Source organism: Zingiber officinale, chromosome 10A (assembly GCF_018446385.1).
Source record: "Zingiber officinale cultivar Zhangliang chromosome 10A, Zo_v1.1, whole genome shotgun sequence".
Lineage (NCBI taxonomy): Eukaryota > Viridiplantae > Streptophyta > Magnoliopsida > Zingiberales > Zingiberaceae > Zingiber > Zingiber officinale.
This window is the reverse complement of record NC_056004.1, coordinates 54,017,449-54,027,878: the sequence shown is the minus strand read 5'-3', so window position 1 is coordinate 54,027,878 and position 10,430 is coordinate 54,017,449. Positions and strand designations below refer to the sequence as shown.

At 34.1% G+C, this 10,430-nt stretch overlaps 4 pseudogenes; all 4 read left to right on the top strand.

Moving 5' to 3' along the window:
- Positions 1–142, top strand: LOC122028430 (annotated as a pseudogene).
- Positions 143–785: 643 nt separating this feature from the next.
- On the top strand, positions 786–924 carry LOC122028440 (annotated as a pseudogene).
- Positions 925–939: 15 nt separating this feature from the next.
- Positions 940–1,116, top strand: LOC122028445 (annotated as a pseudogene).
- Positions 1,117–1,741: 625 nt separating this feature from the next.
- On the top strand, positions 1,742–1,885 carry LOC122028419 (annotated as a pseudogene).
- The last annotated feature ends 8,545 nt before the right edge of the window (positions 1,886–10,430 follow it).

Sequence of the window (10,430 nt, the reverse complement as noted above, 5' to 3'; positions counted from 1 at the left end):
ATACTTTTTTCAGCTTTTTGGCTAAGATCAAATATGATATTAAATTAATTTTTTATAAGAGAGAGTATTATAGTAGCTTATTGCTGGAATTCTCAGGCGTCAATCTAGTAATGTATTATTGTATGGCTCTGGCGCACCCTTATCCAATTTATGGGTGGCCTTTTGGTTAAGATTAAATGTGGTATTTATTTTTATCAGATTAATATCTAATATAAAAAATCAAATTAATTTTTTTATGATGGATAGTCCATTATCCGCAAGGGTTCATATATTATTTTACATACGCAATCAGGGGTGGAGCCACATATAGCTTTGGTGGGGCAACTACCCCACCTCAATTTTTTTTTAAGGAACCTTAGAAGTATATAAAATTATAAAAATATTAGAGTTTGCCCCATTTAAAAAATAAAAGTAAGGACAATACTTAAAAATGAAAACTATTTTATTAAGAATCTGTCCCCTTTACTAACTAATTTTAGTTAAGCCCAAAATGAAATTAAGTTAATGTTCTTTTTTTTCATACCGAAAATAATTTCAAGATTTATTAGTAATTTTAAATGCATCAATCTGTGATTTAGAGTTTGTGACTCAACTGCGGCGTATTATTGGAAATTTTTCTCATTAATCAATCAAGGATCTAGAATTTGAGACTCAGATGTAGCGTATTATTAAGAATTTCCTCATTAATAAATTAGAAATCTAGAGTTTTCTTTAGTCTCACATCTTATAATTGGCAACATTACGAACAAAGAAGCTAATACCTTTGATCAGTGATGTTTAAAATTATACTTTTCTTGGCTTTTTCGTTAAGATCAAGTATTAAATTAATTTTTTATATGGGGGAGTCTATTACAGTAGCTTACTGCTAGGATTCTCCGGCGTCACCCTAGCATTGCATTATTGTATGAGTCTAGCGCACCCTTACTCAATTTATGGGTGATATTTTAGTTAAGATTAAATGTAGTATTTGTTCTTATCAGCTTAATATCTGATATAAATAATTAAATTAATTTTTTGTATAAAGTAGAGTCCATTACCCGTATGTGTTTATATATTATTTTACACACGTAACTAGGGACGAAGCCATGTATAGCTTTGGCGAGGCAACTACCCCACCTCAATTTTTTCTAAATATCCCTAGAAGTATATAAAATAATAAAAAATTTATACTCTTGCCCCACTAAAAAATAAAGTAACCCTTACACTTAAAAATTAAAACTATTTTTTATAGGTCAAGTACCACTAGAAGAAAATAAAATTATAAAAATATTAGAGTCTGCCCCACTATAAAAAAATAAAAGTAGGGGCAATACTTAAAAATTAAAACTATTTTATTAAGAATTTGTCTCCTTTATTAACTAATTTTGGTGAAGCTCAAAATGAAATTACGTTAATATTTTTTTTCTTTTTATACTGAAAATAATTTCAAAGTTTATTAGTAATTTCCATAAATTCATCAATCAAGGATCTAGAGTTCATGACTTAGCTGTGGTATATTATTGAGAATTTTTCTCATTAATCAATCAGTAATTTAGAGTTAGAGACTCAGTTATGGTATATTATAAGGAATTTTTCTCATTAATCAATCAGAGATCTAGAGTTCGATACTCAGCTGTGATGTATTATTGAGAATTTTTTCATTAATCAGTTATAAATCTAGAGTTCTCTTTTGTCTCATATCTTATATGTGGCAACACTATGAGTAAAGAAGCTTCTATAAATACCTGGGATATTAGAAAACATACTTTTTTCGGCTGGTTGGCTAAGATCAATTATGATATTAAATTAATTTTTTATAAGAGGAAGTTTATTATAATAGCTCGCTGTTGAGATTCTCAGACGTTGCCCTAGCATTGCATTATTGTATAGGTCTAGCGCACCTTTACCCAATTCATGGACAATCTTTTGGTTAAAATTAAGTATATTATTTATTCTTATTGGTTTAATATTTGATATATAAAATTAAATTAATTTTTTTTATGAATGAGAGTCCATTATCCACATGCGTTCATGTATTATTTTACAGATGCAATCAGGGGCAGAGTCACATATAGCTTTGGTAGGACAACTGTCCCACCTTAATTTTTTGTAAGTACCCCTAAATTATATAAAATTGTAAAAATATTAGAGTTTTGTTCCACTAAAATAAATAAAAGTAGGGGCAATACTTAAAAATTAAAACTATTTTTTATTTCCCTTATATCTCTCATGCAACGCGTGTGCACAATCACTAGTACTAATTAAAAGTGATATAGAAGTTACATTATTTCAATTATTAGCCAATTTAATGGTCGACTATAAGTTAACCCCGTAATTTATCTTTCTTGACATAATCTTGGGACAGACTATAACACACGGGATAAGTATAATTACTTTTTTACTATAATGTACGAGAAAATTATGTAGACCTAAACTTAATAATTTTAATGAAAATTAATTAGGATTAGGGGTGTCGAATCAATTGAGCTAAACGCCATCTTAGTATGATTCATCTAGTTTTTGACGTGTCAAATTGTCTCATGTGTTGGCATAAGCTTAAGCCCATGGAATAGTTGTCTATTTAATTTCTCTAAACAACTATAATAATATTTTAAAAATTATAAATAAATATATTTTATGATTAGTATTATTTTTATATATTTTAATTTTAAAAAGTATTTGTTATAGTTTTATATTTTAATTTTTTAATATTTTTAAGTATTTGGGATCCTCAATATATAATAGCAAAGATGATTACACTCACTTTAGGTGTCATTGACAATCCATCTCCATAGTATGTAAAGGGAGGTAAATCACAGGCCGACCGCTAAATGACTAGAGAGTGGGAATTTTTTTCCCGTAAACATGCGTTTGTCAAAAATTGATCTCTATCTCATTATAATAAATCTATCACTCTCTAACCAACTGGGCATCTCCATGGGAACAGGACACTTAATACATAGGTTGTACATAACTTATAGGTATTATTCATTTTGATCTGTAATCTAAGGTGGATCCATAACTCATCTTACTGGATTGTGCTAACGCAATTTGAACCAAATAGAATTGGACCAAATTGTCAACGAAATGACTCTATTGTCACTTCAATTTACGTTATTTTATAAAGGAGATTATGTCCCCTATTCTTTCTTAATTGGTATGTGATCCCGTCCAGAAGATGAGAAGAGTGAACCACCAGTGAAATGGCTGGAATGTAGACTAAGTTGTCATGACCCAAAGGGAGGAGAGATGATAAGTTATCTTCTATGTTGACTGAGTCACTAGACCCCCCCCCCCCCAAAAAAAAAGAGAGGACTGAAGGTGTCCGAAAGTCTCAGGTTAATGGTCTTGCAATGTTGTTAGAAAATAGACCAAAGACTATCCTGGTTTGACCCTTCGACGCTCAAGTTAGTCTCCAATAATAGAAATGAAAATGATAAACAATACTATAATGAAATGACTGAATATAAAGTATATCAGGCCTGCAAGAGCAAACTAGAAGCAGCACGAAGCTGGAGGCGATGGCGTAGAGCCAGAGGGTGGCACAGAGTCGAAGGGTGGCACGAAGCCGAAGGATGTTATGGAGCCAAAGACAGAGGTGGCAGGGAACTGGAGGGTGGCACAGAGCCAGAATATGATAGTGGCATGCAGGCCGGAATATGATAGTGACTCAAAGGCCAAAACACAACAGTGGCATGAAGGCCAAAAATACAACAATGACATTGATACTTCTATCTCAAAGTAACTATGAACTTCTCTCTGTGTTATAGAGGAAGTGATTTGCAACTTGTGGGATATTCATATGCTGATTGGAGAGGTGATCTGGATAAATACAAATCAACATCATGTTTTACTTTCTTGCTCAATGGCGAAGTCATTTGTTTGACTAGTAAGAAGAGAGTGGTACTTTCTATCTTGTTGAGAAGAACAAAGAAGGCTATCATCATACATCACCAGGTTAAGGGTTGAAACATTATGACATAACATTGATAGTTTGTGATACGTGACTATCATCTCGACTTCGAGTAGTTCATGGCTAGGGTTCACAATAATTCTGAAAGAAGGATACAAGGTTTTTTTATAAAGAGGCCACGAACTACTCGAAGTCGAGATGATAGTCACGTATCACAAACTATCAATGTTATGTCATAATGTTTCAACCCTTAACCTGGTGATGTATGATGATAGCCTTCTTTGTTCTTCTCAACAAGATAGAAAGTACCACTCTCTTCTTACTAGTCAAACAAATGACTTCGCCATTGAGCAAGAAAGTAAAACATGATGTTGATTTGTATTTATCCAGATCACCTCTCCAATCAACATATGAATATCCCACAAGTTGCAAATCACTTCCTCTATAACACAGAGAGAAGTTCATAGTTACTTTGAGATATCGAAAAATCTTTTTCACTACTCTCCAATGAGCCCTTCCAGGATTTGCTTGATATCTAACCATACCGACTGTATACATATATCTAGTCATGTACACAATATTGCATACATTAGACTTCCTACTGCACTGAAATAAGGTACTTTATTCATTTCCCTTACTTCTACCTAAGTTTTAGGACACATTTCCAAGCTTAGACTTTCACTTTTAGTGATTGAAGTATCAATGTCATTGTTGTATTTTTGGCCTTCATGCCACTGTTGTGTTTTGGCCTTTGAGTCACTGTCATATTCCGGCCTACATGCCACTATCATATTCTGGCTCTGTGCCACCCTCCAGTTCCTTGCCACCTCCGTCTTTGGCTCCATAACGTCCTTCGACTTCATGCCACCCTTCGACTCTGTGCCACCCTCTGGCTCTGCGCCATCGCCTCCAGCTTCGTGCTACTTCTAGTTTACTCTTGCGGGCCTGATATACTTTATATTCAGTCATTTCATTATAGTATTATTTCATTAAGAATGAAGATAAACCTTATGTCTACAAGAAGGTTAGTGGGAGCATAGCCATCTTTCTCATATTGTATGCAGATGACATACTTCTCATTGAAAATGATATCCCTACTCTTTAATCGGTGAAGACTTGGCTTGAGAATTATTTTTTAATAAAAGACTTGGTTAAGGTATGTATTTTGTTTAAATGGTGATGCTGGGTATTCAATACTATAGTGGTTCCATCTCATTCGAGAGATTATCGATAGAGGAGATGTGAGAATATACAGAGTATTAATTAATGCTAACATTGCGAATCCCTTGATCAAAAGCCTTGGCATAGAGGAAGAATGATGGTCATACTAGGTCACTAGGTATTAGATATTTTAGTGATTGACACTAGTGCTAGTGGGAGATTGTTAGTATTAGCCCTGTACCAATTATGAGATGATTATAAAGGGCTCCTTTTGTATCATATTTCATTATCAATAAAGGCAAAGTTAGCTATTATATTAACTTAAATTCAGTGCTGAATGAATAAGTATAATAATATCCCAGAGTAGGAGGTTCTAATCTACAACATATCAATTGATTAAATTGATAGTGAGATATTGTAGATATACATAGAATACTATTCTTAATTATTCTTAGTCAAGCATTAATATGCAAGGATAATATTAATACGTTGAGACTAACATGTAGGTTAACGGATGACCTAATCTCATAAGTCATGGATATGAGATACCAGGTTGACACATGAGTATATATTAGAAAATATATACTGAATGACCTATCATGAGAATGTTTCATGGATCGTTATATGAGTATGATAAACATTCTCATGTGACTATTAGTATGAATAGTCCTTAGACCTGAAGTCATTACGGTTCCCTACATAAGTAGTTGTATACTTTGGTATTGACAAACGTTACCCATAACAGGGTAGACCATAAAGTCGATCACTGGGTATGCAATAAGTTATGCGAAGGGATATGAGTGGTGTAGATAGAATCTATCCCTTCCATATAATATAAGTGATATCTGTGGGCCCCTTGATTAGTAGAACACAAGAATGCATGGTCATGCTTAAATGAGTCAATATGCGATATTGAGCTTATTTGATTGAGTGTATCTACTTAGAGATCAAGAAACATAAAGATTGATAAGAGGATAACATGGTCTATGCCTCATTGATTAATCTAGATATCAAGGATAAAAGGATTGAGCCATACAAGATAATAGCCATGAAAATGTTAAGTCGGATCTCGACATTCTCGTCACTTGGATAGTAATGATGTCTTGCTAGATGCCACTCATTGCTTATGTATCTAAATGTTGATGGATACATTGCCAATGTTATAATAACATATTGGGTCACACACAAAAAATAAGTCAATGGAGATGGATTTATATGATGAATCATTGGATTAAATCTAATTCAAATTAGACTCATTGAGTTAGACTCAATTAGATCTAACTATTGGATTAAGTCCAATTTGAATTAGACTTATTTAGTCAATTGGATTGATGATTAATGAGTTGGACTCATTAAGCGATTTCATGAATTTGAATTCATGAAGAAAGAGGAGTGTACAACTTGAATTATTCATGCATTGGATGCATTAGATGAAAAGTAAATAATTTGAATTGCTCATGCATTGGATTCATTGGATGAAGACAAATATTAATGTTAATTAAAGTAATTTCATGGTGGCAAAAGGCGAATACGCTCGCCCCCAACACCCCTGCCAACCCATCTCAGGGCCAACACGGAAGAGGTAAATTACGGGCAACTATTAGCCTTTGGAATAATAACTAGCACATAAGGGAGACATTTACTTCAGCTTAACCGAGATTTGAACCCCAGACCTTATAGTGACAATACCTCATGTGCTACCTACTAGACCGTCCTGAAGGGACGACATAAGGTAATTTAACGGAAATTGGTAAATTGTATTATAATATGTTCAAGCTTTTACAATCTTGAACACACAATCCAAGAGCATACAACATAAATTATAATCTCACACCCCATGCATGAGGTGTCACTCAATAAGAGAGTCATGACATCTCTTGTACGTACAATCTATAAGACAAGTATTACATAAACATGTCATGCACCTCCATGACACCAATCAGATGTTGCCATCACTCTTCCACAATTTGTCATCACAATGCCACCAACATGAAATCAGCCACAAAATGCACTGCAATCGAAAAGCACCATTCGCCGATGAAATAAAAAATGCGATCTGCTCTAATCACCGATGAAAATGCGGACTTATCCATTCGCCGATGAAATCAATGTTAACTTGGATAGCAAGAGGTTGACCTCTTTAATTCTTGCATAAGTCCACAAATCGATAAACATGGATTTGGATTTTCCGTAACATCCTATTGATATCAGGAACCATTCCTTCAAATTCAAAGCGACATCTGTTGCGGGCTTCCCATAGAACATATATCATACTAGAAACTCCAAGATATCGAGCTTTCATTTTCTGACTTGCACCTTTGTAGTGTTGGCCAAGAATGTAAAATAGGTCCACCACTAAGTTAACTTCATGATTTATCTCTAGCCAACCTCGTACGTAGTTCCAAAGAGCACATGTGATAGAGCACTCAAAGAACAAGTGACCATTTGACTCGTCTTAACCTTGGAAAAGCACACATGTCTTATTTTCCTCATATGACAATCTATCGGTTGTTTGTAGCCTCCCATGGGCAAGTAACCAAAGAATGAAGCGATGCTTCGGCATAATCTCCAACCTCCAAACTAATAATGCCCACGCTGTTGGTTGCTACTCGAAATACTATCCTAGTTCCCTTGTACAAAAATTTGTACAAGCATAGAACTATCCTAGCTACCCATGTGCTCTACTAAAGTTAAATTTAGATTACAAACAATGCTTAACATTATTAATCCAAATTTCTCCTTTAGAAGTTAAACTTGGATTATGAACGAAACTTAACATTCTTACTCCAAGTTCAACCGATGTGATCTTCCTAAGTTAAACCATATTACAAAAGTTATCAAATATCTATTTCTAAGATTGACTTCCAGGTTACACATGACGAGGCACTAAGCCTTCTTGGGTATGGGATCATCCACCACTTCGTAGACAAAGCCTCATAGATAAATTAGATATTTAACTTCTTACAGTAAACTAGGTTTAACTATAGAGACCTCAATAGAAACACATTATCGAAACATGAAATCGAAAAATAAAATCGATAACAAAAATGATAACTTAAATCGATAACCTCTTGTGTTTGGTTTTTCAAGATCTATACAAAAGATGAGCTAGTTATGATGTAGAAACTAATAACTAGTTATACCTCTTGTAACTTATAGACCTCTTGATCTTCTATTGTATTCCTCTTCTTATCTTGGATGTCGTGTGAGCGACGATCTACCAAGATGGGAATCCACCCAAGCCTTCTTCTTCCTTCCAAGTTTCGGCCACCAACTTTCTCCAAGAGATGATGAAGTTCGGCCACCAACCAAGCTCCAAGGGATGCTAGGAAACAATGCCTCCTTCTTCACCTTCTTCTCCAAGCATGAACCGGCCACCAATCCAACCTTCAAGTCTTGATGCCGCCGGCCACAAAGATGAAGAGAAGAGGAAGAGCAAAGGGCCGGCCACCACCAAGGAAGAAAGGAGAGGAATAGAAGATGTGTTATTAGGTGAGGCACCCCCTCCTTCTCTTTTATATTCCTTGGTCTTGTCAAAAAAGGAAAGTTTTATAACAAAAAATAAAACTTCCTTTTCTCCCATGACATGGCCGGTCATATGCTTATTCTCCAAGTAAGGAAAGATTTTAAACAAAATTAAAATCTCTATTTTAAAATTCCTTTTGTGGATAGTTATAAAAGGAATGTTTTATAAATTAAAATCTCTCTCTTTTAAATCCTTTTATCGATATCTATAAAAGATAAGATTTAAAATAAAATATAGTTACAAAAGGAAAGTTTTATCAAAAATTAAAATCTTTCTTTCACATTATAGATAACTACAAATAAGGAAAGATTTCAAATCTCTCTTTTATTCCTTTGTAGAAATTTATAAAAGGAAAGATTTTAAATTTTAAAACTCTCTTTTAAAACCAACATAAAAGGAAAGTTTTTAACAAAATAAAAACTCCCTTTTATTTCCTTTTATGACCGATCTTAAAAAGGAAAGTTTTCTATTAAAATCATCCTTTTAAATCCTTTTTATGGATCTCTATAAAAGGAAAGATTTTACAAAATAAAACTTCCTTCTCTTCATGATGTGGCGGCCACTTGCTTGGGCACCAAGCAAGGCTTGGCCGGCCCTAGCTTGGGCTCCAAGCTTAGCTTGGTCGGCCCCTTGCTTGGTCTCCAAGCAAGGCTTGGCCGACCCTAACTTGGGCCTTAAGAAGCTAGACTTTGGGTGGATATAAGACTTTATATAAAAGGCTATAATAGGAACCTAGAGGAGGAATTGTCTTCGGTCTCCCGATGAGCTTGAGCTTCCCGTGTTCACCCCGAACACTCAACTCAAGTTCATCAATAATAACTCATACCACTAAAGAGTTATTATTGCACTATCGCACCAATCCCATATTACAATATGAGCTCATTCTTATTATGAGTGTGTTAGTCTCCCTGTGTTTAAGATATTGAATGTCCACTAATTAAATGAGTTACTGACAACTCACTTAATTAATATCTAGCTCCAAGAGTAGTAACACTCAACCTTATTGTCATGTCGGACTAAGTCCACCTGCAGGGGTTTATATGACAATCCTTATGAGCTCCTCAAGGGGACATCATCAACCTAGATTACTAGGACACAGTTTCATTCTATAATCAACAACACACCATATAAATAATATCATTTCCCAACTTATTGGGCCTATTGATTTAATAAGCTAAATCACACACTTTGATAAATTAAAGAAATAAATATTAAATATACGTGCTTGTTATTATATCATGATTAAGAGTACACACTTCCATAATAACAGAGATTTTGTTCTTTTATATAGTCAGTATAAAATGAAACTACCTCAAATGGTCCTGCTCAATACACTCATAGTGTATTAGTGTAATTTATTAGTCAAGATAAACTAATACCTAATTACACTACAACCACTCTAATGGTTTGTCTCATTCCATCAAGGTTGTGAGCAACTGTTTATAATTTATAAGGAACTGATAACATGAACTTCTGTGTGTCTCCTTACACTATGTTATCTATAATATAAATTAAACAGACAACTACACTTAGCATAAATGTAGATATTTGACCAATATGATTTTTATTTCTAAATAAATGTTTATACAAAAAAGTAGGCTTTTAGCATACATTCCAACAATCTCCCACTTATACTAAAAGACTATGCTACCATATATCCTGCCATACATCTGATTCCCAACCCCTCAACATGCCCATCAAAAGCTCTTGCCTTAAGAGCCTTAGTGAAAGGATCTTCCAGGTTATCATCTGATGCAATCTAAGCGACAACAACTTTTCCTTGTTATACGATGTCTCATATTGGGTGGTACTTGCGCTCTATGTGTTTACTTGCCTTATGGGCTCGTGGTT